We start from the raw sequence: 24,541 nt of genomic DNA on the forward strand, positions 1-24,541 counted from the left end.
CTGATTCGCTGAGTCACAGCAGTGATGCCATTGGCTCCTGCTGCTGTCAAAGTCAGTTAGCCAATCAGGAGAGAGTCTGAATGGACACACAGAGCAGCGGCTCCGGTGCCCCCATAGCAAGCTGCTTGCTGTGGGGGCATGGGACAGCGAGGGGGGCCAAGAGACTTGGCTAGGGACCTGAGAAGAGGAGAATCCAGGCTGCTCTGTGCAAAACCACTGCATAGAGAAGTTTAGTATAACATGCTGGTTATTTTAAAAGGAGACTTTAGTATCACTTTAACGCCTCATCCTATCACTTGAGCCCTTGGCACTAAAACTAAACCCACTAAAGACCCCGACCCTAATGCTAGACTGTATCTGTAGTTCATCCCTCTCCACGGCAAGACTACATTCCATAAAGCTAAACAAAAATGGCAGCTGACACAAATGTACAAATGTAATGTGCATAGCTGGTGTTGTTGGATGGTTCACAGACATTGAAGGTTAAGATAAGCAACAATGTTACTCTACTGAGATACATACATGGCTGAATCGATTTTCCCATTCACACATTCTTTCACAGTCTTTGTATTCTAAACAGCAGGACTTCCCCACCATCAGAATACCCTGAGCAGCACTGCAGCCAATTGGCTGCATGCACTGATCAAGTGAAAATTTACCAACAAGCCTGCTCAGAAAAAGTTTGACAGATTGACTTCTCAAGAACAGGAACCGTCATACTTTCATCGAATTAAGTAAGGCTGGTTCCTGCTGAACCAGCCACATTTTGATCCATATATGGCCAGCATAAAGTGGTTGTAAAAGAAGAAGGTTTTTTTATCTTAATGCATTCTATGTGTTAAGATAAAAAAAACCCTTCTGTGTGCAGCAGCCCCCCTAATACTTACCTGAGCCCCATCTAGATCCAGTGATGTCCACGAGTGCCTTAGCCTTCCGGGACTCTCCCTCCTGATTGGCTGAGACACAGCAGCAGCGCCATTGGCTCCCGCTGCTGTCAAAGTCAATTAGCCAATGGGGCGGGGCCAAACTGCAGCTCTGTGTATGAATGGACACACGGAGCTGCGGCGCGGCTCGGGTGGCGCCATAGCAAGCTGCTTTCTTTGGGAATACTCAACAGGAGGGAGGGGCCAGAGCACCAAAGAGGGACCCTAGAAGAGGAGGATCTGGGCTGCCCTGTGCAAAACCATTACAGAGAGCAGATAAGTATGAATTTTTTTTTTTTTCTCTCTAAAAAAAACAAACGAGACTTTACAATCACTTTAAGAATGTCACTATCTTAAAGAAGGTACAAACTAAAGCTGACCACAAGTAAGGTGGATGGAGGAATCCCCCCATCAGGACATTGAATTCTGTGAGCGGAACTTCAATCAATCAGAATACACTGATCAGCGGCTGCTGCTCCCTAGGTGATAGCACTGGGCAGGTGAAAGGTCCTCCTTATGGAGGCATCTATTATACTCCCAATCTCTCTGCTGCCTCCCACTGTATCCAATTAAACCTGAACTTATTAGTTGTGGTCCCGGGCTCCCAGGAAGAGGGGGGTGGGTGGCAGGTGGGCGTCACAGAACTGGCACCATATACAGCCCCAGATCCCTTCTACATTAGCCAGAGCTTGCTGAAGAAAACAGATCCAAGGTCATGGAAGCTACTGCACTCTAGAGCTTGTGTTAAATGTTTCAGACTCTTGACACACGTACTGTAATACGAAGGCAGCCCATAGATTTGTGGACTTGATTCCCCCATCCACCCACTTCATGTGGATGGAGGGAATCCTCCCTGTTGAGGTATTGTATTCTGACAGTGGGGATACTTCCCCACCATCAAAATACACAGATCAACACTGCCATATAGCTAACAATATAACTGGTGGTGCTGATCAAGCAGGGAAAATCCGACAGGGCTGTTGTACAGAAGTTGGTTGGTAGATCGACTTCTGTACAACCTCCCTACCCATACATGGATTAAAATTCAGCCGGTCCCTGATTAACTAGGCAAATTTTGATCCATGTAAGCCCAGCATTACCCTATTCCCAGTTCCAGCAGGCTCCAGCGATATGGGCAGTCCCTCGGAGGAGACAAGCTATGGCTGAGAGCGCTGGACCAGTCGCATGGATAGAGGAAGCCTGACAGAGCCAGGAATAAAGTTAATATTATAGCTTATTCCTGTACCCCTAGACTAAACAAGCATGAGTGTTTACCCCTTGCAGCGAGGGGGGGGGGGGGCACTATTAGGGTACATTTTGTCTAATTACTGGGGTGCAGCTTTAAGTTAGCAAATTTTTTGCATTGTTTTATCTACATACTGAGTGATGGATTATTCAGACCTGAAGCAAAACGGCACGAAAGATTCAGCATGAGATTAGAGAAAATTGGGAGAAAATTATGAAAAGTAATTGGTAAAGAAAAAAGGAAAGAAAAAGTAAAAAAAAGTACTGTTTTGTTTTTTTTGTTTTTTACATGATAGCTGGGGTCACTTAAATTGATGATAAATTATAAACACATGTAGATATGGCTTCCTTATTTCACCCAATTTCTTGGATTTACATTCTTAAATGTCAATGTAAATTGTGTCTATCAGCTTCCTGCTTAAAAAGCAAAAAAACAAAAAAACAAAAGTAAGTACATTTTTTTGGTTATAGAACACATCTAGTCTAGATCTCTAAACATTATGCAGATCAGTCTAAAACGCATGCATTATATTCCCAGCAGGAGCCTCTGCTTGCTGACAGTATAAACAACAATGCCATGTTAAGTACACAAGTGGAATTTGTCATAACAGTTACGTATCCCATAGCTGCCCACTTCTTACCAAGGCAACTGTCGCATTAAAGGCTAATGCTGCCCATATATTTCAGTCCAAATTTTTTTATTATAAGAACGTCTGCTCAATTTTCTCATTATTATTTGGGTCAAATAGCCAAGAGGATGGAAAAATGTTTTCTAGCAAATTTCTATGGGCTCATTCACAGAAATGGTAAAAACCTGTGGTTGAGCTGCATTTTTACTGTACGTTCAACCACTCCCCCTGTTGCTGCTGAGGCAGCGGAGGGACATGTACACATGCAGCAGCTGCGATGCTTTGCTTTGCAGCTGCCGTGGTGTGGGCTTCAGAATGTAAAGTCTTTTAGGCTCGGTTCACACCTAAACCGGCTGCGGATCGCCCTGTTCTCAGTTTCAGGGACAAATCGCGGCAAAATCTTTGCCTGAATTGGACCTAAAATGGAGGCAAAGACACACAGCATTTCTGTGCTGTGAGCTCCATAGAGAGCCGGTCACATCATGGGATTGTAGATCGCACACAATTAACTGAAAATAGCTTTAAATATAAAAAATACACGACGCAATAACATTTGGTATTTAAAATGGCCGCGGCACCTTTGGTATTGAAATTGAAATATTTAAAACTTTATTCAAATATCAATAAGTAAATAAATATATATTCAAAATTTAAACAAACTTTAAACTCGCTCAGTCATAGAACTCAAGCTATAAATGAATAATTAGTAAAACAAAGTCCCCCCTTGATTCAAGAGTGACATAACCACATAATGGTGCTATCGACAGGGTGGGAGGGAGGGGGAGCTTGCCAAGCCGATCCAGGACAACTGTGAGCGGGGTCCTTCAAGCGGGACCTTTTATAGACCCATACACGTGCGGAAAAAACGTGTTTCCCGCTGAAAAGCCTCAGGACAGGTACTATTAAAAAACGTGGTAGCCACAATCCCATGTTGTGGGCTCTTAATTTGTGCCCACTTGTCATTCTCCTGCTATGCAAATTGGATGCGGGGAAACCCGCATTCCAATTCGCATAGGTGTGAACCCGGCCACAGCGGCGGGGGGGACTCATAGCTCTCAACAGACCACTGCACTTATTGATTACTATAATAGTTAGCCTGTACCTCCGTACAGACCTGGGGCTGGAGGAAGAGTCTACAAGAGCCTGTGCCTGTATGCCTGTGCATTGCACCTCTGAATTACTGATCATGATTGTAATGCTCTGCAGACTTGAATGCAAAAAAAAAAATTAAATTAACGTTTTTTCCTTTCATCAATGTGGGTGCATATATTATTTTTTTTTTTTTTAAAGAGGAAGTAAACATCCTCTGCTGATATTTACCTATAGGTAAGCCTATAATAAGGCTACCCTATAGGTAGTGTAAGTATCTCCTAAACGTGTACTGTTTAGGAGAGAATTACATTACATGTAGCCAGTGACATCACTGGCATATGTGCTCTAAAAGAACGGCCACCCGTGCCGTTCCTTCCAAGCCCAGTGCCGTAAACGGCGGCACCCACGCCCATGTGCGGGAGTGACGTCATGGAGGCTCTGGCCAGTCACAGATCCGGAGCCCGCAAACCCAGAAACAAGACAAGTAAAGATGGGACCGGCTGCGGCGCTGGAACAGCTTCGTTCTGAGGTAAATTTCACATAATGTGCATAATATGCGATGCATTATGACTTTACCATGCAGGGGGGAAAAAAAAGGCCAGCGGTATACAACCGCTTTAAAGTTTGACTGTGGGTTTAGGCACTGAAGTAAGATTGTAGATCTTGACATGGTATTATAACATATTTCGGATTGCTAGAACTGCACGATTTATACACCAAGGTAAAATAAAGAACCCATTGGTGGTCTGCTTCTTTACCTGCAGGGCACATGCAGCTCAGCTAGCACTACTTGTACAGTACACTGAATTCTACAACCAGCACATTGATATGTGTACAATGACATTACACATACCAATACAAATCCTACACACTGACTAGCAGTTAGCTCTGCTGCACAGAGTCCAAGCAGACAGACTGCTGTGCAGGAAGCAACTAAGTACATGAGCCTTAAAGTGACACTAAATGACATTCTTATTCTCCAAAAATAATCCACATCCATCCACTACTTAATGGCCCAATAATCTGGTTTTCATGAAATAGTTTCTCTACCTCCTTGTATAGTCCTCAGTGAGCTCCCAAACCTCTCTTTTTTTTACCCGCTCACTTCCCACTGGCTTTAACAAGCAGTGCACTTTAGTTGTAGTTGTGTGCACATATGTACACTACAGATTCCATAGTCCTTAGTCTGTCTGAGAAGTGAGCAAAAGAGGGTTCCTACAAACAAGTGGGACCATGGAGAATGAATCCAGCAAAAAATTAAAAAAAAAAAAAAAAAGTTAAAAGTACCTAGTTGAAAAGATTTTTTTTTAAACCAGGGTTCAATGTCACTAATTGCTCTTTCACACCAACGGACCGTTCAGGTCTGCCTGTTAGTTTTTCAGGCGGACCTGAACGGACGCTCCATGTACCTCTATGGAGCAACAGATGTCAGCATGTGACATGTCCACCGACATCCGATCCGCTAAATGCAGACGGATAGAAAACCCTATTTTCCATCCGTCTGGTGGATTGGATCGGATGAAAAATGGACAAGCAGGCGGTTTTCATCTGATCCCCCATAGAGGAGAGCGGGACTCTGATAAGTCCGTCCCTGCACAGTGAGCAGAGACTGACCTGTCATCCGCCGGCTCAGTGGGGATCAACGGATCGATCCCTGCTGAGCAAGCAGCGTCTGTAGAAACAGACATACAGTGGGGACGGAAAGTATTCAGAAAATCCTTAAATTTTTCACTCTTTGTTATATTGCAGCCATTTGCTAAAATCATTTAAGTTCATTTTTTTCCTCATTAATGTACACACAGCACCCCATATTGACAGAAAAACACAGAATTGTTGACATTTTTGCAGATTTATTAAAAAAGAAAAACTGAAATATCACATGGTCCTAAGTATTCAGACCCTTTGCTCAGTATTTAGTAGAAGCACCCTTTTGATCTAATACAGCCATGAGTCTTTTTGGGAAAGATGCAAAAAGTTTTTCACACCTGGATTTGTTGATCCTCTGACATTCCTCCTTGCAGATCCTCTCCAGTTCTGTCAGGTTGGATGGTAAACGTTGGTAGACAGCCATTTTTAGGTCTCTCCAGAGATGCTCAATTGGGTTTAAGTCAGGGCTCTGGCTGGGCCATTCAAGAACAGTCACGGAGTGAAGCCACTCCTTCATTATTTTAGCTGTGTGCTTAGGGTTATCTTGTGGGAAGGTAAACCTTCGGCCCAGTCTGAGGTCCTGAGCACTCTGGAGAAGGTTTTCGTCCAGGATATCCCTGTACTTGGCCGCATTCATCTTTCCCTCGATTGCAACCAGTCATCCTGTCCCTGCAGCTGAAAAACACCCCCATAGCATAATGCTGCCACCACCATGCTTCACTGTTGGGACTGTATTGGACAGGTGATGAGCAGTGCCTGGTTTTCTCCACACATACCACTTAGAATTAAGGCCAAAAAGTTCTATCTTGGTCTCATCAGACTAGAGAATCTTATTTCTCACCATCTTGGAGTCCTTCAGGTGTTTTCTAGCAAACTCCATGCGGGCCTTCATATGTCTTGCACTGAGGAGAGGCTTCCGTCGGGCCACTCTGCCACAAGGCCCCGACTGGTGGAGGGCTGCAGTGATGGTTGACTTTCTACAACTTTCTCCCATCTCCCGACTGCATCTCTGGAGCTCAGTCACAGTGATGTTTGGGTTCTTCTTTACCTCTCACCAAGGCTCTTCTCCCCCGATAGCTCAGTTTGGCCGGACAGCCAGCTCTAGGAAGGGTTCTGGTCGTCCCAAACGTCTTCCATTTAAGGATTATGGAGGCCACTGTGCTCTTAGGAACCTTAAGTGCAGCAGAAATTTTTTTGTAACCTTGGCCAGATCTGTGCCTTGCCACAATTCTGTCTCTGAGCTCTTCAGGCAGTTCCTTTGACCTCATGATTCTCATTTGCTCTCACATGCACTGTGAGCTGTAAGGTCTTATACAGACAGGTGTGTGGCTTTCCTAAGCAAGTCCAATCAGTATAATCAAACACAGCTGGACTCAAATGAAGGTGTAGAACCATATCAAGGATGATCAAAAGAAATGGACAGCACCTGAGTTAAATATATGAGTGTCACAGCAAAGGGTCTGAATACTTAGAACCATGTGATATTTCAGTTTTTCTTTTTTAATAAATCTGCAAAAATGTCAGCAATTCTGTGTTTTTCTGTCAATATGGGGTGCTGTGTGTACATTAATGAGGAAAAAAAATGAACTTAAATGATTTTAGCAAATGGCTGCAATATAACAAAGAGTGAAAAATTTAAGGGGGTCTGAATACTTTCCGTCCCCACTGTATAGGTGTGAATATATGTGTGAAAGAGCCCTAAGGCTACGTGTACACTGGCTACCCCTGAACGTAACTCTCCTGGCAGCAGAAAAAAGCTAAACATGGCAAAAAAAGTGGTACCACGTTTTTGTCGCATTTAGTGCTTGGAGTTAATTGATTTCATTGGCCAGAGTGCTTGCCATTGAGATGAATAAACGCCCAAGTGCTAAATGCTAGCGCTTGGGCACTTTTACCTGCGTTTTTGCTGCATTTGTTTTTTTTTTTTTTGGCCAAAATGTTCCTCTCCTGAATCCAGAATCTGCTGCAAGCCTATGGAGTTGACTTACTAAAAGCAAATAGACTGTGTACTCTGCAAGAGTAGTTGCTCCAGAGCTTAGTAGGACCTTTCTTCGCAGGGATGGAGGCACATGACCTTATTCAAAAAATACGCCAAAAGCTCCTAAACTCATATTTAGAAGCAGTGTACATGAGGCCTTACTGATCACTGTGATCCCAAAGAACCACATTTACTAGGCAGCATTAGAGCTGGTTTTACACAGGGCTCAACAAACCCCAGGTGTCAGGTCGCCACTGCGACCAGAAGTTTCAACCTGGCATAGCGGCCCGTCGGTAGGCCCGGGACCGGCATAGCGGGTGCCACTGGGTAGAGAAGCAGGGGGGAGGGAGGAGAGTGGACACACGTCTGCTCTCCTCCCAATGATTTCCGGATCCCCAGTGACCGTTACCCTGGCCACCAAAGCTGGGAAAGAACGTAATGCAGTGCCAAGTGCACCGCATTACATTCAGTTCAGCACAGGGGAGACATGCAGGGTCTTTTAGATCCTGCGTGTTTTACTAACCACTTCAGCCCCGGAAGGATTTACCCACTTCCTGACCAGGCCATTTTTTGCAATACGGCACTTTAACTGACAATTGCGCGATCGTGTGAACGCTGTACCCAAATAAAATTGATGTCCTTTTTTTTCCCCACAAACAAAGATTTCTTTTGGCGGAATTTGATCACCTATATGTTTTGTTTTTTTTTTTTTTTTTTTTGCACTATAAACAAAAAAAGACCGACAATTTTGAAAAAAGAAAAAAACAATATTTTTTACTTTTTGCTATAATACATGAGACAAAAAACAGGAAGTGGGCTGTATAAGGTATTTACTGGCAGAAAAAAAAATGTTTTACTAAGTTAAAACAACAAGGGCAGAAGATTTAATAGATGGAAAGTTGAAAAAAAAAAAAAAATATGACTGAAGGTCTGCTTTAACCACTTGCCGCAAACCACCGTAGCTGTACGCCGGTACTTTAATGCTAAATACCATTGTTATGGCAGCAGATAGCTGATATAACCCTGGTATTTTCAGCAATGGCAGGCGGTCCTCTTTAAAATAAAAGTGGTCTCTGCGGCGGATTCACTGCAAGATCGCTTTTATTGGGGCGGGAGAGGGCCTTCTCCCGCCGCGCTACGGTCGTCTCAGCCCCTTACTTGGAGCCGATCGGGTCCTTTCCCGAGAGATGGTCCCCACTCGGCTCCATAACATTAGATGACGAAAGCGATGTCAAACGTCACTTCCGACCAATAGTCTTAAAGGGGTTTTTTTTTTTTTTTTTTTTTTTTTTTTTTAAAGATATTTATTATTTAATTTTTTTTGTATTGCATTTAAGTGTAAATGTGAGATCTGAGGTCATTTTGACCCCAGATCTCACATTAAGGAGGTTCTGTCATTTTTTTTTCTATTACAGGGGATGTTTACATTCCTTGTAATAGGAATACTAGTGACCCAAAAACAATTTTTTAAAGGACAGCATAAAAAGAAAAAAGAAAAAGTTAAATAAATAAGAAAAAAAACAAAAATTTTAAAGCATGCCGTCCCGCCGAGCTCACGCGCAGAAGCGAATGCATACCTAAGTCACGCCCGCATATGAAAACGGTGTTCAAACCACACATGTGAGGTTAGATCGTTAGAGTGAGAGCCATAATTGTAGCACTGGACTTTCTCTAACTCAAAACTGGTAACCTGTAGAAATTTTTAAACATCGTCAATGGAGATTTTTAAGTGCCAAAGTCTGTCGTCATTCCACGAGCGGGCGCAATTTTGAAGCATGACATGTTGGATATGAATTTACTCGGCATAACATTATCTTTCACAATATAGAAGAAAATTGGGCTAACTGTACGGTTGTCTCATTTTTTAATTCAAAAAAGTGTATTTTTTTCCCAAAAAAATTGCGCTTGTAAGACCGCTGCGGTCTAGCCCCAGACCTCCTTCGTAATGCTGAACTGATGACCTATATGGGCTTTTAAAGTGTCACCTATGGAAAATATAGGGTACTGACATGTTTAACCACTTCCCGCCTGGTGGTTCCATAATCCTGACTGGACGTCATATGAGTATTTCAGGATAACAGCCGGCGCGCGCCCACAGGGGCGAGCAGCATGGCGATCGGTGGTGTGGCGTCTCAGTCTGACACACCGCAACACCGATCTCGGTCACGTAATCAGCTTTGTCCAATCACAGCTGATCACGAAACCATGTATTGCCTTTTCCTCACTCGCGTCTGACAGACGTGAGTAGAGGAGAGCTGATCGGCTGCTCTTCTGACAGGGGGGGGTCTGTGCTGATTGACTGATGACCACAAGGTATGCCACCCATGACCACCAGGGATGCCAATCAGTGCCCATATATGATGTCAGTGCCCATCAATGTCTGCCAGTGCCTCCTTATCAGTGCCGCCTATCAGTGCCCATCAGTGTCACCCATAAGTACCCATCAATGCCACCTATCAATGTCCATCAGTGCCGCCTATCAATGCCACCTATCAGTGCCCGATAGTGCTGCATATTAGTGCCACCTCATCAGTGCCCATCAGTTAATGAGAAAACTTACTTATTTACAAAATTTTTATAACAGAAACAAAGAAAAACTTTTTTTTTTTTTCAAAATTTTTTGGTCTTTTTTTATTTGTTTAGGAAAAAATAAAAACCCTAAAAGGTGATCAAAATACCACCAAAAGAAAGCTCTATTTGTGGGAACAAAATTATAAAAATTTAATTTGGCTACAGTGTAGCATGACCGCGCAAATGTCATTCAAAGTGTGACAGCGCTGAAAGCTGAAAATTGGCCTGGGCAGGAAGGGGGGAAAGTGCCCAGTATTGCAGTGGTTAAGGTTTGACATATTGGGTATTTATTTACTCAGTGCAACCTCAGCTTTTATATTTTACCAAAAAATTAAGTAATTTATTGCATTTTTGTGTCTGCTTTCAGAAAAGATATTATGTTTGGAGGTTTTATGTAATCTTCAGGCCTTAATTTTTTTGAAACGTGTGCAAAAAAAATAAATAAATACAAATTAAGAATGCCTCTGACTGTGAAAGGGTTAAAGGATAAGTTCACCTTTGGGGGACATGTTAAATCCGTAATATGTGTTAGTTTAAAAAAAAAAAAAAAACTGGCTCCTAGATTCAAAGCAAATTTGTCAATACCTGGTTTAACCGGTATTTCCACTTCTGCAGTCAAATATGAGAAACTCCCACTATATGTTTGCTATAGGTTCCCATGCACACAGCATTCATTTACAAAAAAAAAAAAAAAAGAGAGAAAGAAAAAAAAAGATTTCTTAACTTTTAGAAGTTTCTAAGGAGAAGGTGTCATGGCTGATTCTAGGAATTTTTCTGGACAGTCTCACATTGTTTTTTGTCCCTACACAGACCAAGCTATGCAGGACGGTGGTTTCTAAAGGTTTAACCCTTCCTTAGGTAAGGGTGTTCAAATCTAGTTTATAGCTGATTACGTAGAAGTGCAGTTCAGACGGGGTTAATCGTGTCAAACATTAATCCACAAAAAACATTACAAATCAGGAAAAGATTGTAAAGATTCTTAAGCAAGTAAAAAGCACTTTAAAAAGGTAACCAGCAATTTTTAAAAAGAGTAACTCCCCACTTGTTGAGAAAAAAAACATTCCCCTCTGGGTGATCTATGTACATTGCAAGGATTTTAGCAAACTTTGTTGCGGATTCCTACCTTTTGCTATTCTGAAAAACTAGCTGTTTGTTTGTCTGTATCCATGTGCAATGTGAATCTGTATGGGAGTGGTTTCCTAATGATTAAACAGCTGCTGTACTTGCAGGCTTCTAATGAGGAATGTTGCAGGGTCTGCAGCACTTTAGACAAGTATTTCAGCAAAATTACATTTTCATTGCAGGGGATCCCCAAAATCTGACTTGTATCTCAGTGCAGACTTCTGGGAAAATCAGTGAGCCAATCACACAAACAGGAAATGACATTTCTGGGCGGGGCGTTCCATATACCATCTGTGTACAGAACACCTCCAGGTAGCCATATTGCATTGCATTTTACAGAAAATGACACTGCCACAGATTGAAAAGGAAGGGTCATTTTAAATAACATTTAATTACAATATGTCTTGTGATAGCAATTCTATATATTTTTTTTTTATTATTTGCTATTTTTTCCCTGTAAAAGTGGGGTTACCCTTTAAATATTTTTGTTCACGTTATGCTATGTTAATGGGAACACCTTACAAAAAAGTGGATTTGTGCTTTTAAAATTATAGTGAGTAAACAAATAAATGAATAATAGAAAATCATTCATATATTTATTTTAAATTTTCTATTATTTATTTTTTGCTTTATTATTCAAACATTAGTATATATTACTGATGTTTGTAGCGAGTGCTTTTCATGTGTTTTTTTTGCATTGTAACAGTTTAAATCTCACGGTGAGACTGGGCGACCTCATATAACGCTGGCCCAGAACAAGAGAGCATCCTGCCCACTGTCATATGTCTATATGGCAGGCGGGGGGTGGTTAAATAAAAAAATAATAATAATAATAATAATAATAGTGAGTGCAGCAGTTTCCATGACTTCTTGCAGAAGGTTGTGAAGATCATCTTTATTCTATGTGTGAGTGTACATCACCTCCCATGTTTCTGCTTGAGCACACTATTCAAAATTAAAAAAAAAAAAAAAAAAAAAAAAAAAAAAAACACAAAAAAACCCCCAGAAAAGACAGAAGACGGACTGCGTAGACAGTGTAAAGTGCTCTTCTACAATGCTTGGTCCCCTGCCCCTGGGGCACACGTATGGTTTAGGTGTCTCCACCCACAACATCTCTCCCAAATGTGACAAGGAGAAATAGAAGAGCTGACAGCTCTGTGAGTATAACCATTGCACAATGTACTTCTCTGCCCCCAAGGAGCTCTGTTTATTGGTAAAGATGAGTAAAGAAGGCAAATCTCATCCTCTCTGACATTTCCATCTTTTAAAATGCACCTGAAAATGTCTATTTACTTCTGGCCAATGCAGATGATTCTATGGGTTTCTGGCCAGTGCTTGTTCTCCTATACTCCTATAGGTATAGTTATATGAAGATATGAGATCTACCATGCAGAGTACATGTGACTAATCCAGAACACTCCCCTGGAATGGATTGAATATCAGATCCCACACCTCTACTACTATTATATTTACTTAAAGGGCTAATTCACATTCTTTCCAAAACACACAATCACGCATATACACATCTAACTACAGTGCTAGGCACTTTGTACACAATTTATGAGCATTCTGTCACATTTTGCTGCTTTGCAACATCCATAGAACTTTGCACAATGTGTGTAATATGCAAGTACATGCATTTCCATGCTTAAAACAATGCTTTCCTTTATTTCTGTAGAAGCTGAAAAAAATTGTAAAATGCTACATGCTGTATACTGTCACAAGGTACAGCTCAGTGAGAATGATGGAAGAGCCTCTCTGTTCTAGTGATGGATACAGGGGGCCTCAAGTGCAGCCCCTGACATCAACAAATGGACACACCTATTAACTAGTGAAAGCAATACTATAGAGAGCGGTCAGAAACTGCAGTCATGCAATAAGAGATGGTCAGAGACTAGGTATATGCTACAATAGATGGTAAGAGGCAGCAGATATGCTACAATAGTCAGAGCCTGGGGACATGCTTCAAAAGATGGTAGGAGGCTGGGAATATGCTACAAGAGACGGTCAAAAACTGGGGGCATGCTACAAGAGACGGTCAAAGACTAGGCACATGCTACAACAGATGGTCAGCGCCTGGGAGCATGCTACAACAGATGTGCTACAAGGGATAGTCAGTACCTGGGGACATGCTACAAGACATGGTCAGAGACTAGGCAAATATTACAAGAGCTGGTCAGAGACTGGGGACATGATTCAAGAGATGGTCAGAGACTGAGGACATGCTATAAGAGATGGATAGCACCTGGGAGCATGCTACAAGACATGGTCAGAGACTAGGCAAATATTACAAGATAAGGTCAGAGACTGGGAACAAGCTTCAACAGATGTGCTACAAGAGATGGTCAGTGCCTGCAGTCATACTACAAGACATAGTCAGAGTCTAATGGAGGCAACTATTACAAGAGCTGGTCAGAGACCAGGCACATGTTACAAAAGATCAACATAGACTAGGCACATGATACAAGAGATGGTCAGAGACTGGGGGCATACTACATGAGATGGTCAGACCCCGGATGCATGGTAGAATACAGTATATGGTCAGGGAGTAGGTGCACGCTACAAGGAATGGTCAGAGACTATAGACATGCTACAACAGATGGTCAGAGAAAACAAAAATGCTACAAGAGCTGGTCAGAGATTAGGAAACTTACTGCAAGAGATGGTCAGAAAGAAAATAGATCTTACAAAAGCTGGTCAGAGAGTGTGAAGATGATGTAGGAGTTGCTGGAGGAAGTCTAAGCAGGGAGACACATTACATGAGACTGCTAGAGATTCCGGCTCTTCCAGCCCCCTTACACATCCATGCCCCGCCTTTGTGCCCCTCCAGCCCCCTTACACATCCATGCTCCCACCTTTGTGCCCCTCCAGCCCCCTTACACATCCATGCTCCCACCTTTGTGCCCCTCCAGCCCCCTTACACATCCATGCTCCCACCTTTGTGCCTCTCCAGCCCCCTTACACATCCATGCTCCCACCTTTGTGCCCCTCCAGCCCCCTTACACATCCATGCTCCCACCTTTGTGCCCCTCCAGCCCCCTTACACATCCATGCTCCCACCTTTGTGCCCCTCCAGCCCCCTTACACATCCATGCTCCCACCTTTGTGCCCCTCCAGCCCCCTTACACATCCATGCTCCCACCTTTGTGCCCCTCCAGCCCCCTTACACATCCATGCTCCCACCTTTGTGCCCCTCCAGCCCCCTTACACATCCATGCTCCCACCTTTGTGCCCCTCCAGCCCCCTTACACATCCATGCTCCCACCTTTGTGCCCCTCCAGCCCCCTTACACATCCATGCTCCCACCTTTGTGCCCCTCCAGCCCCCTTACACATCCATGCTCCCACCTTTGTGCCCCTCCAGCCCCCTTACACATCCATGCTCCCACCTTTGTGCCCCTCCAGCCCCCTTACACATCCATGCTCCCACCTTTGTGCCCCTCCAGCCCCCTTACACATCCATGCTCCCACCTTTGTGCCCCTCCAGCCCCCTTACACATCCATGCTCCCACCTTTGTGCCCCTCCAGCCCCCTTACACATCCATGCTCCCACCTTTGTGCCCCTCCAGCCCCCTTACACATCCATGCTCCCACCTTTGTGCCCCTCCAGCCCCCTTACACATCCATGCTCCCACCTTTGTGCCCCTCCAGCCCCCTTACACATCCATGCTCCCACCTTTGTGCCCCTCCAGCCCCCTTACACATCCATGCTCCCACCTTTGTGCCTCTCCAGCCCCCTTACACATCCATGCTCCCACCTTTGTGCCCCTCCAGCCCCCTTACACATCCATGCTCCCACCTTTGTGCCCCTCCAGCCCCCTTACACATCCATGCTCCCACCTTTGTGCCCCTCCAGCCCCCTTACACATCCATGCTCCCACCTTTGTGCCTCTCCAGCCCCCTTACACATCCATGCTCCCACCTTTGTGCCCCTCCAGCCCCCTTACACATCCATGCTCCCACCTTTGTGCCCCTCCAGCCCCCTTACACATCCATGCTCCCACCTTTGTGCCCCTCCAGCCCCCTTACACATCCATGCTCCCACCTTTGTGCCCCTCCAGCCCCCTTACACATCCATGCTCCCACCTTTGTGCCCCTCCAGCCCCCTTACACATCCATGCTCCCACCTTTGTGCCCCTCCAGCCCCCTTACACATCCATGTTCCCACCTTTGTGCCCCTCCAGCCCCCATGATATGACTTGTAGTACATTAGATTTCTCCATGTAAGATCCAATATAAAAGAAACATAAAAAGACAAATGGGATGGACAACAATAAAAAGAGTAATATAGCTAGAAGAAAGGAAAGCAGCAAAACATGTCACTACTATAACCAATCAGAAGAAGAAAAGGTTTCCTTCACTTGTGTGAAAAGCACAGACTTGCACCTACAAGGGCCATGAGGGGCCACACAATAAGTGTGAAAGGGCCACATGTGGACACCAGGACTGCCCCCCAGATTTAGGGATAAACAAGGGGTGATGGTAGCAGTGCTGGATGTGTATATAATATAGATGGAGTTGGAAGAGTGGTCCCCTTGGAGGGTGATGAGAGGGAGTAGAGCCCCCATAGAAGTGATGGATCCTGTGTCCTCTATGACACCAGCCCCCTTGTCTCCTGTGTGTAGGACTATTGTAGGACAAGTGACAGCACAGGGTCCCTGATCCTGCCAGGTGTCCCCCCCTGATCACACACAGCACACTGCCACCCATCTCACCTCGGTCACTACACTGCCATACTCCCAGCGATGGGCGGAGTGCGGGCACACTGCAGCTTCAGTCCGATCTCCGGGCACCCCATGCCGTGACTTCCATGCCGTCCTCGTACGCTGACACCCCGGATCCGCTCCTCGATGCCGCCCCCGTCTACACCTACACCGAAAGCACCGGCACCTCCCACTCTCCGCCCATCGGACTAACGCGGCCAACCACAGGAAAGAGGGGGAGGAGCTGACTTCTGTCATCTGTGGAGCCGGCGCGTTGGAGTGTCAGAGAAACCCCACCCCCTCCCCGGCTGTGTGTGGCGTGGTTGGGGCAGATGGCAGAGGGAGGGATGCTGATGTGAAAGGCTATTGTGGTACCCGGATTGGGACAATGCCTGCTAGAAGTACAAGGAGCAGTCATTGGTCTATAACAGTAGTGATCCCCCATCGATCTGAGTTATTTCTGTGATCATTTAAAGGATCATTCCTTCTAAAATTCCTATGTCAGTATTTTGGTGGTGCTGGGGAGCTGGTGGTATTATATCTACATTAGATTTTCTTAGGGCTGCACATCTGCCATGTCTAAGGTCGCACTTTATCCAATGGATATTTTTTATTTGGAAGAGAAGTGGATGACAGCACACAAAATTCCAGAGGGGGCTGGAACAGATCCAGATCTGAAAGTGAGGTCTCAGGGCTGGTGTCCCCTAGAGAAATAAAAAGGCATCAGGTGACTACCTCTAGTTAGTTCCACCTGTGATTGAGATCTCAGTGGGCTACATAGTGATGAACAAATAGCAGGAGATTATTGAATGCGCAGTCTATGTATACATAGATACAGGCAGGGCCAGGACAAGGTCATCTAGCGCCCAGGACAAAGATACAAAGATGCCAAATAGCGCCCCCCCCTTCCACAAAATGTTTGAAGATTATGGGGTTGATTTACTAAAGACAAATAGACTGTGCACTTTGCAAAGTACAGTTGTTCCAGAGCTTAGTAAATGAGCAGAAGCTCTGCAGATTTCCATGATCCAATCATGTACAAGCAAAAATGCTGTTTTTTTATATTTTCCTTGCATGTGATTGGGTATTCTTTGCAAAGTGAAGCTTTACCCCATTTAACAAGATTTGGAGCAACTGCAAAGTGCACAGTCTATTTGTCTTTAGTAAATTAACCCCTTAGTATCAGCAAAGATCCCCTCCAAAAAAATGCAAGGACTAATCTGCACGCTTATCCCCAAGCATAAATTCCCTTTGCAAACCAAAATTCTTCCCAAACAAAAAATCCCTCTCTTCCAGTACTTCTGCCAGCTTGTAGATAGGCACTCTCCATGCAATGCTCCCCACCTCACATGATACCACAGCGCCCAGGGCAGCTGCCCCTCCTGACCACACCTTGTCCCGGCCCTGGATACAGGTATGCTATAGTAGGTACGCATTTAGTTATAGTGAAAAGTCATTTCATTTTTTAATAGTTTGGTTTTCCATATTTTTATTTTTTATTTTTTTTTCGAAGTATGGAATACTTCACGAATTTGCGTGTCATCCTTGCATAGGGGCATGCTAATCTTCTTTGTATTGTTCCAATCCTGCCGATGCAAGGATGGTTTTCCATATTTTTATGAGGAGCGCTTATAAACAGGTTTGTAGACTTCATATCTAACAGATGTGGGGTTAGTTATTGCCCAGATGGAACTAGTAAAATCCACTGCAGCTGCAGTATTTTGTGTTATTGTTCATATCAAGTACTAATCAGGTTAAAGTAGAAGTTAAGGCAAAACATTATTTTTTTATCATTTTGGATAGAGTAAGACCCCATACACACTATACAACTTTTATTGTCAGATTTCCTTTAGATTTAACAAAACTACGTAGTGCAAGGGCCTGCCCGTTTGCTTACAAATTTAAACTCTTAAGGTTTGATCTCATATTATATGTTCTGGTAAATCAGAAGGACAAAATCTACAGAAAATTGTATAGTGTGTATCCAGCTTCAGAGAGGGTTATAACCGCTGTTGGCTTCTTTTTTTTTTTGCCATCTGTGTCCAATGAGGGAGATTTCTCTTCACTTCCTGTCCCATAGCCAAAACAGGAAGTGAGAGTTAAATTACTCCAAAGTGAGAGAAGCCCTGGTTGTCACCAGAATTAGTGTCTCCATTGGATGCTTCCCCCTTTATTCCTGTTTTGGTGACAACCCAAATTTTGTGATTTTCTTCTACTTTCACTTTCAGTGATAATTAGGGATAGACTGATACCATTTTATTTTACAATGAGTACAAGTACCGATACTTTTTTTTTAGTACTCGCTGATACCAATTACCGATACCTACCGCAACTGTTTTGTTTTAACTTCAGCTGTCAGCAATGGTACAAAGCATTGAAAAGTTATTTACAAATGAAATAAATAGATTTTTTTTTTTTAATTTAGTGCTTTTTCAATGTGAAATGTGTAAATATATGTTAATATATATGTGTAAAAATATTCACTAGCAAAGCGAGCAAAAAACAAAAATTTTTAATTGCTTATTGTTTTATAAAATAGACGTGAACAAAAGAAAAAAAAGGCGGGAAAATAATCATTAAATGGAGGAGAATATGGAGTTAATTAAGGCTGATTAGAGTAAATTAAGGGTTATTAAGGGGTTAAACAGAGGAACATTTGTTCATCCCTTTGATCTGCAGATGAAGAAACAGAAATATACAAAAAGAAACAATATTTCTTTTTATTTTAGTGTTTCAGAGCTGAGCAATGTTGGTAATAAACATTGGCAGCTGCTTTTTTTTTTTTTTTTTTTGACAGCTCCAATTACCAGACTTCTTTAACACTGGGGAGACCCACTGACAGCTCAAAGAGTCGGGCCTTTAAGTATTGGTTTCAGGTATCGGTGCATTTGCACGAGTACCGATACTTGTGCAAATACTCGGTATCGGCACTGATACTAGTATCGGTGCAACCCTAGTGGTAATAGTAAACAGGACACGGAGAGGGCGAATCTCCCTATCAGAGGCACAGACAGCAATAAAAACTTGACTGGTGTTCTAATCCCTCTTCAGCCTATCCAAATTTTTGCCTTTAGGTATCCTTTAAGAGGACGTTCTACATCTTTTTAATTCCTCTAAACGTTTAATTTTTAAAAAAAAAACAAACTCAGAGTATTGTGCAGGTTGCTGTTTATTTCTTTTGAAAATCAGTCCCATCTCCATATCCTGAGCAGACTGCTAGTTCTGCATTGGAGAAAAACATGGTAAAGCATAAGTAATAAAGAGCAGTAAGCACAGCCTATGTATGTAAAGGCCATATACTGTACATAGACGTTTCATATACAGTATATAAGTAGTCTAAAGCTGTAAACAAAAGCAAGGTTTTTAATCAATTTAAGACATTCTGCATACAATGTATGCCCAAAAAAATATCTAGTACCTAGGGCTTTCTCCTCTGCCAAGGCCCATCTGCTCTGAAGCTGTCAAAGCCATTGTAGGTCTGTGCTCAAATGTGCTGACAATGGCCCTGTAAGAATGATGCCTTGCAAACAGTAGCTAACTTTTAGGCTTTATTCATAACTTCTGTATAAACATACAGTATATAGCAATACAATAGTTTCAGTAGTGTGTTTATGTGCATTCAAAGGAGTTTCCTTTGATTTGCACATATTTTTTTTAATTAAAATCATAAATATTTATTCCCTTATTAAACCTTAATGAGCCCTAACAGTCATTTCTTTTTTTTTTCAAATATAAACTTTTTTTATTTTCAAATTTTCAAATTTTAGGAAAGGTACAGCTCAATTACAACACAATGACATAAAACGTTCATGGATGATTACTTCTATAACATCATGTTATATGTCCAGCAATTGATACAGATATCTGTGATAGCAATGATACCTACTATAGTAGCACCGTTAAAGACATTCTCCATTAACAGTCATTTCTTACCTTCTCCTTTTAGTTTCTATTTTTTGGTTGTCTTTTTTTTTTTTTTTTTTTTATTGTTTTGTCATTCTAGCATTTGATTTAATTTATTCATTTTGTAAAAAGCTGCGCAAAGTGTTTATGCTATATAAATCCTGTAAAATAATATTAATAACAATTAATATTTCTCCCAGGAGTCACATAGCTTTCACCTGTGTATCACACATTTTCTAATTCCATCCTATGTGCAAAATGTGTGACTATATGGGTTAAATGCACTGGGGACCACTGTTAAAGCCTATGTAATAGCAAAATAAAAATAATATATATAGTACATCTCTGCAATACATGCACAATTCCCTGATTTATATACCTTTAGAGACCCTGTAAGTACAAAGAAATACCCACTGACATGCCAGAAATACACTTAGCTCCAAACTTCCTGTTGTAGCAGTACAACATAAGCCTGACCAAAGTGTTTCTTGTCTCAACAGCTGCTGCTTGCTGAGTACCGAGCCTGAGTTCTGATCTTTTTAATGGTAGTCTCAGACATAGGGTCTATTTATAAAAAAGAATGTCTAAAGCACTCACTCAGCCATCAGGAATAATCACCATGTTGTATCCAATACGTGTATTTCCTATACTCGTCAGCTACATCTAGTGGCCATAATGCAATATTTTCCTAACAAAATACCACATTTATGGCCATTAGTTTGAGCCGACAGTCATCGGAAATAAACATATTAAGCTGGCCATACATTATACAATTTTCTTGTTCAATTTCCTTTAGATTTACCTTCAACTATGTTCAGGGCCTCCCTGATTGCATACAAAATTGAAAGTGTTTAGGTGTGACCTCATATTATATGGTTTCGGTAAATCTAAAGAAAAGTTGTAGAAGAAGATTGAATAATGTATTGCCAGCCTTAGACACAATACAGCAATTGTTTGTGATGGCTGTGAGAATGCTGGAGAGATTCGCGCAGCTATTGTACTGCTATTGTAGCTATTGTAGACCACATAGTTGTAGTCTTTTGTCCAAATTCTGTATAATTTTTTAAAGATGATCCTTTAGGTTTATATTTGTCTGTGAAATCCTCACTTGTGGTACAGTAAGTAAAAAGTATTTTGTGGGTACAGAAACTGCAGCATATATGTGCAGTGTGAACTGCGAGTAGACTTAGACTGTATTTCACCATGTTCCTTTAGGCCACATATGTCAAACACAAGGACCACAGGCTGAAGTGGGCCACCAGACCATTTCATGTGGCCCTCACACCTCTCCTGCAGCTGCAACACCCCCTTGTCCCTACCTACACCTTGTTTTAGCAGTCAGCAGCAGTGAGGAGAACAGAACTCCTCCACCAGATCCTGTGCTTCTCCGTGCAGCATCAGCCTCCCCTGGTCTCAGCATTAAGCAGACTCCAGCAGCTGACTTCAGCCCTCCTCTGGTCCTCCTCCAGACCCTGAACTTTCTGCTTCCCAGCTCTACCCCTAGGTTCTTCCTGGCAGCAGCACAAGGCAAATGGGGTGCTCTGTGATGTAAGGGATTTTGGGGGACTCTTGACTTCTGAGTGGGGGTTCTTGACATCTGATGTAAAGTGGGAGTGGTGTGCTCTGGACATCTAGTCTTACAGATACAACAGACCCATTGAGGGCAACCATAATGCTGATGCGGTCCCTGCTTTAGGCCATACCCAGTATCCAGTGCACTTTCAGTACACCCACTCTTCTCCCTTCCAGGTTCCAGGTGTTGAAGTGTCGGTCATGTCTGTGAGACTCTTCCTTGTCGCACACTAATTAATTTTTTCTCCATTGCATGGAAAACTGTAAACCACGTATGCCATTGTAATTCATTTCTTTGAAGTCATTTCAGCACCTGGTGAAAAAACTCTGCTATTAGCCTCCCTACTCTGCCCCCTACTCCACCCTCTTTCCCTTATTTTGACAGCTCAAGTGAGACAACCCTAAGATTCACGTACTTCTTTGGCATCCAGAGTGGCTAGAACTCTACCCCTAACAGGCTTGTGATCTCTGCTATGTCTAACTGCTATGTCTGCCATGTCACCTCTTATGTCAAAAACAACCTCAGGCTCACACCCTATTGCCGGCAATGGCCATGTTAAAATGCCGCACTGATCTGAAAAAGTAGTTCCTGCACTGCTTTTGGTGATTTCAGGTGCAACTTGCATAGACATCTGTACATGAAGCTGCACTGATGTCTTCCAAACCACACATGTAATTTTAATTGTGCGATTTCTAAAGAAATTGCACGATTTCAAAGCCACAGTCAATGTGAACGGGGATGATTAAACAGAACCACCCTTTTACCACTTACCTCTAAATGAATATAGCAGCTGCATCATTGACATCAATGCTTGGCTTCACGGTGCCGCAACCCAACATGTCAAGTTTCACAGGAGGCGTCCCCGTTAAATGTTCCCATTGATGTCACAGTTGCTGCAGCCACAAGCCAAAAGTACAGAAAATCAGAGACTGCGGATGGATTACAGAAGATAATCAGAGACTACGGATAGATTACAGAAGATAATCAGAGACTGCGGATAGATTACAGGAGATAACCAATGACTGCGGATAGATTACAGGAGATAACCAATGACTGCGGATAGATTACAGGAGATAACCAATGACTGCGGGTAGATTACAGGAGATAACCAATGACTGCAGATAGATTACAGGAGATAACCAATGACTGGAGATAGATTACAGGAGATAAGCAATGACTGGAGATAGATTACAGGAGATAACCAATGACTGAAGATAGATTACAGGAGATAACCAATGACCGAAGATAGATTACAGGAGATAACCAATGACTGCGGGTAGTTTACAGGAGATAACCAATGACTGCAGATAGATTACAGGAGATAACCAATGACTGCGGATAGATTACAGGAGATAACCAATGACTGCGGATAGATTACAGGAGATAACCAATGACTGCGGGTAGATTACAGGAGATAACCAATGACTGCAGATAGATTACAGGAGATAACCAATGACTGGAGATAGATTACAGGAGATAAGCAATGACTGGAGATAGATTACAGGAGATAACCAATGACTGAAGATAGATTACAGGAGATAACCAATGACCGAAGATAGATTACAGGAGATAACCAATGACTGCGGGTAGTTTACAGGAGATAACCAATGACTGCAGATAGATTACAGGAGATAACCAATGACTGCGGATAGATTACAGGAGATAACCAATGACTGCGGGTAGATTACAGGAGATAACCAATGACTGCAGATAGATTACAGGAGATAACCAATGACTGGAGATAGATTACAGGAGATAAGCAATGACTGGAGATAGATTACAGGAGATAACCAATGACTGAAGATAGATTACAGGAGATAACCAATGACTGGAGATAGATTACAGGAGATAACAAGAGACTGCGGATAGATTACAGGAGATAACCAGAGACTGCGGATAGATTACAGGAGATAACCAGAGACTGCGGATAGATTACAGGATATAACCAGAGACTGCAGATAGATTACAGGAGATAACCAGAGACTGCGGATAGATTACAGGAGATAACCAGAGATTGCGGATAGATTACAGGAGATAACCAGAGATTGCGGATAGATTACAGGAGATAACCAGAGACTGCGGATAAATTACAGGAGATAATCAGAGACTGCAGATAGATTACAGGAGATAACCAGAGACTGCGGATAGATTACAGGAGATAACCAGAGACTGCGGATAGATTACAGGAGATAACCAATGACTGCGGATAGATTACAGGAGATAACCAGAGACTGCGGATAGATTACAGGAGATAACCAATGACTGCGGATAGATTACAGGAGATAACCAGAGACTGCGGATAGATTACAGGAGATAACCAGAGACTGCGGATAGATTACAGGAGATAACCAATGACTGCGGATAGATTACAGGAGATAACCAGAGACTGCGGATAAATTACAGGAGATAACCAGAGACTGCGCATAGATTACAGGAGATAACCAGAGACTGCGGATAAATTACAGGAGATAACCAGAGACTGCGGATAGATTACAGGAGATAACCAGAGATTGCGGATAGATTACAAGAGATAACCAATGACTGCGGATAGATTACAGGAGATAACCAGAAACTGCGGATAAATTACAGGAGATAACCAGAGACTGCGCATAGATTACAGGAGATAACCAGAGACTGCGGGTAGATTACAGGAGATAACCAGAGACTGCGGGTAGATTACAGGAGATAACCAGAGACTGTGGATGCAACATACTACACGAGATGATTAAGTAGCCATTTTAAAAATGTTACCTTTCAGCAATGCACAGCTATACAGGGGGGGTAAACAACAATGTAAGTGAATGTTTAGCATAACAGTGAGGCAGTGTATAATGGGCAGAAACACCTACCTGGCCAGACGGGCTCACCTCCCACTCTCAGCGGTCCAGGGGCGGGGCTGTCAGTGACCGGGACGGGGCTCTCAGTGACCGGGATGGGGCTCTCAGCAACCGGGGGCGGGGCTCCCACTTGGTTTCTCTGCTCTGAGCACATACAGGCTGCATGGGGAGGGGCAGGGCAGGCTCAGAGCGTCAGTGGAGCTCTTTTCCCTGCTGACAGAGCCTCCCTCAGCCTAAGCCGAGCCAAATAGCCCGGGCCAGCGTGCCCTGGTGGTCGGGCGGTGTAATAACTATAGGTGATGGTGGAGCAACCAGCGCC

The 24,541-nt window shown here is 43.0% G+C and overlaps 1 protein-coding gene and 1 non-coding gene across 3 annotated transcripts in view; both read right to left on the bottom strand.

The window, feature by feature from the left end:
- The window catches only part of MGAT4A (alpha-1,3-mannosyl-glycoprotein 4-beta-N-acetylglucosaminyltransferase A), a 159,465-nt gene extending 143,303 nt beyond the window's left edge, over window positions 1-16,162 (bottom strand). The window contains exon 1 of one of the 2 annotated variants that reach the window (XM_073614667.1): window positions 15,922-16,162. The gene's annotated coding sequence lies outside the window, so the exon portion shown is untranslated. The remainder of the gene's footprint in view (window positions 1-15,921) is intronic. The other variant, XM_073614666.1, reaches the window with a different exon arrangement.
- Window positions 16,163-17,417: 1,255 nt separating this feature from the next.
- Window positions 17,418-17,522, bottom strand: LOC141130712 (U6 spliceosomal RNA). The gene has a single exon (XR_012242478.1). It is a non-coding gene; the product is annotated as a U6 spliceosomal RNA (small nuclear RNA).
- Window positions 17,523-24,541: the final 7,019 nt, after the last annotated feature.

This window comes from Aquarana catesbeiana, linkage group LG02 (assembly GCF_042186555.1).
Source record: "Aquarana catesbeiana isolate 2022-GZ linkage group LG02, ASM4218655v1, whole genome shotgun sequence".
Taxonomy (NCBI): Eukaryota; Metazoa; Chordata; class Amphibia; order Anura; family Ranidae; genus Aquarana; species Aquarana catesbeiana.